Here is a 3,786-nt window from a genome sequence, read left to right on the forward strand (position 1 = left end):
ACACAATCACACACAACTCCTCCCCGGCAGCGCAGCACAACAGCACCACACTATCACGCGATTTCTACCAGAAAGAAAACGATTTCAGTTCCTCTAGAGTCTAGAGTCACCGTAGCATCCGCGCGCGGCGGCATTCCGTGCTACAAGTGTGGGCAACCCCGCAAAAATGACAAGGGTACGCACACCGACGCATCGCGATCAGCCGAGCATCAAATAACGCAAGTATCTAGCTTTCACGATTACATCGTCAGTCCCATTCGATTGTGAACAAAATAATAAACACATAAACAGAGACATGATGCGACGCAACTTTCTGAATAACTCCTCCATAGCAGTTGGGAGATTTAGGTCTATAAGGATTGGGTTACTTCGCAATATACTTATATACAGTCATCAGACCATTCATTATCCTTGATGATACCTCTGTATATCGCATTACGAACAGCAGAGAGGCAGACGCGCCCATTGTACGGCGAGCAAGCTTATAAATCGTATTATACGCCTCTGATCGATAGCGCTTAGAAAAAAGTTGTGAGCTCTTTACAGGTACTTTTTGAGCTCTATCTCGCGCTTCTCTCCTCCATCGTCGTCTCTCTCTCTCTCTATACTCTCTCTCTCTCTCTCTCTCTCTCTTCTCTCTCTCTCCTCCTCTCTCTCTCTAGTCTTCTCTCTCTCTCTCTCTCTCTCTCTTCTCTCTCTCTGCTCATCTCTCTCCTCTCTCACACTCTCTCTATTCCTCTGCTCCTCTTCTCTCGCTTCTCTCTCTCTCTCTCTCTCTCTCTCTCTCTCTCTCTCTCGGCTCTCTCTCATCTCTCTTCGTCTCTTCTCTCTCTCTCTCTCTCTCTCTCTCTCCATCCGCGTCTCTCAGTTTCCCTCTCTCTTTCTCAGCAGGCTAATTCTTTCCCACTCGGCGCGGGGCACACCTGCGACCACATATCGTTACGCAACGCGGCGAAATGCAACCTTTCTTCCCAGCCATACCTTTCTCTGAAAGAGGAAACCTAAGCTGGCTGGAATGGCTATCGCCGCGCGCACATATTAGTATATATCTAAGGGTAGACACCACCACCTCCACCACAAACCTAGCAGGTACAGCCACGTGAAGCAGGGTGCCCTATAAAGGGGAGAGGCCGAGTTGGAACAAGAGCGAGAGCACCGAACAGCGAACAGAAGACAAGATGAAATTTTTATTGTGAGCGTACCGGAATCGTTATTTATTTGTTCTTTTTTTTTCATTTATTGTTTTTAACGTTTCTGATGTTTATGTGTGTAACGTCGCGCTTTGTTGCCCGTTGCACCCTACTGACGTCGGCTACAAGTGGGCTCTTCCATTATAGCTGTGGATAAGGGTAAACGTTAGGAAACAAACGAGGTCAGCATAAGAGCCTTACCAGAGTGCTTGACAGGCATTGTGGAAATTCTGAAAACACAAGGAATGGGTCAAGATACCATCGGAAAGCGCGTTTGCTGGATGGAACACATAATAGTTTACGCACAGAAACACGCTCTTGCACATGCACATTAGGCCTTTACACACGTGCAAGCACACGCGCGCCACACACGTACACCGCACAGCACGCACACCACACACACACACACACACGCACACACACACACACACACACGCACACAGACTACACACACACTAACACACACCGCACCACGCACGCATCGCACGCACGCACGCACGCACGCACGCACGCAACACACCACACACACACCCCCCCCACACACCACACACACACCCACATTACCACAGTGACACACACAAGCACTCACGCACGCCGCCGCACCCCCCCCCCCCCAACACACGCGTAGATACACACGAACGTTGCCAGTGAGCGGAGATAGCTAACATACGAGCATACATGTACAGCTGCCAAAGATATATAAATGACCAGCAGAGACAGTAGAACTAAGAAGGTCGAATTTTTATTGGCGTATGCAGTGTGTGTCTAATACTAGTACTGTTTTACATAACTTGAGTTATTTTTAACTTCCCAACTGTCACACTGACTCAGCTACCTCTGTGGTCGCTCATATCACAACTATAGGACAACTGTAAGGCTATTCGCAAGGCCATGGCAAATATAATACCAGTAACTCTGACCACGCACGTCTGACACGCTACGGGTCCACTGAATATTTTTTTTCCTAGGGCCTGCATTAATTTGTCGATGAATAGAAAGAACTAATTGCTCTAGTTGGTAGGAGGTATGTGTCGCGTTGTCGAACCAAGGTTGACAGCTAAGGTCACGCCAAACGTTTCCTGAGTTTCACAGACGACGCTGTTTTAAAAGAACCCGGCCATTGTCGCCTCTTCATGAAACGCGTCGCTCATCAAAAAATGGACATCAGCGAGCTAATGCGAAACAGATTTCTCTCGCGCGCCTGACACGGGCGCGTCCCACACACGAGCAGACGGTGTAGGGGGCGCTGTAGTCGCGCGCGGGGCACTGTACGCGCGTGTCTGTCAGATCTTTTGTTCCGCGAAAGACGGACGATGTTATAAGAGAGGTTCACGGTAGGAAAATAATGAGGACTGACTGCGGCAAGCTAAACAATTAACCTGGATTTCACACTTCCACACTGTATATAATATTAGTCGTTAGTACCTTGACAAGCCTTGCCCACGAATTGCATAAATGCCTACATACACACGCACTCACATACACACACACACACACACACACACACACACTCACGGACGCACGCACGCACACGCACACACATCGTGAATAATTGAACACGGAACTGATTGTAAGCTACACGGAATTGAATGTGTTCGAAATTAAGGGACCTTACACCGTAATGGTAGAATATAACCCTTACAAAGACGTGCGTCTTAGTTGGATGGGTTATCCCCTTATCCTTGTCTACTTTGAGCTCAGTCTCTGCAAGTCACTTGCATGCGACCGGGTGTCTGTACACCCACGGACACCCCCGCCTACACACTTCGCTTTCTATTTTACGTTCTATACCTCGCCCGTATATTATTTTAGTCTAATTACGCTAAGGCTTGTTGATAAGGCACAACTCCGAGCAAACAGGCTGTTACAAAGCGCTACTGCAGCAATGGCGACAGTACGTCTTCCAGAATTGCCTTAGACAATGCCTATACATACACACTACGGCCCAGCTCAAACCCCGAACCGCATTGTTCGCCGTTGTCTCGCGACTGTACACTTTAACGCCGGTCAATATTTTCATTCTAAATAACGTCGTCGCAAAGTTTCCCGGTAAACAAAACGCGCCGCTAACTCCTCGGCCGCCCCCCGTACGCATGAAATCCAATATTTTCGATTTTTGCCGCGAATAAATAACTCTACTTTGTTCGGCGGTGCATCTGAGGTGGGGTCCGGCAATGGGTTAGCGGCCTCCACTCATCTACGCCCTCACACTCAGCATCGATTGTCCCATGGCATTCGCGTCTATGTTGGAATTTTTGGCGTGTAAAAATCAATATTTGGCCAGAGAGCTCCATTAGCATGTTTATGCTGCTCAGGCAGATCGCTGCAGTAACAGGTTTGTGAGGTGGCCACAGTACCTCACACCCTGGCCAGATACACGCGGGCACGTCTACAGTCTGGTAAAAGATGACCCGTCGTAGCAGCGCGCGAACAGGCGACCCGCATCTCTCTCTCTGTCTCTCTCTCCCTCTCTGTCTCTGCCTCTGTCTCTGTCTCTCTCTCTCTCTCTCTGTCTCTCTCTCCCTCTCTGTCTCTGCCTCTGTCTCTGTCTCTCTCTCTCTCTCTCTGTCTCTCTCTCCCTCTCTGTCTCTGTCTC

General features: G+C 49.0%; 1 protein-coding gene across 1 annotated transcript in view; it reads right to left on the minus strand.

Moving 5' to 3' along the window:
• Positions 1-3,786, minus strand: part of LOC106814257 (SH3 and PX domain-containing protein 2A-like) — a gene marked incomplete at its 3' end in the record, with an annotated part of 21,090 nt that overhangs the window by 13,075 nt on the left and 4,229 nt on the right. The gene's annotated exons all lie outside the window — the stretch shown is intronic.

Source organism: Priapulus caudatus, unplaced genomic scaffold (genome assembly GCF_000485595.1).
Source record: "Priapulus caudatus unplaced genomic scaffold, Priapulus_caudatus-5.0.1 Scaffold893, whole genome shotgun sequence".
Classification (NCBI taxonomy): Eukaryota; Metazoa; Priapulida; class Priapulimorpha; order Priapulimorphida; family Priapulidae; genus Priapulus; species Priapulus caudatus.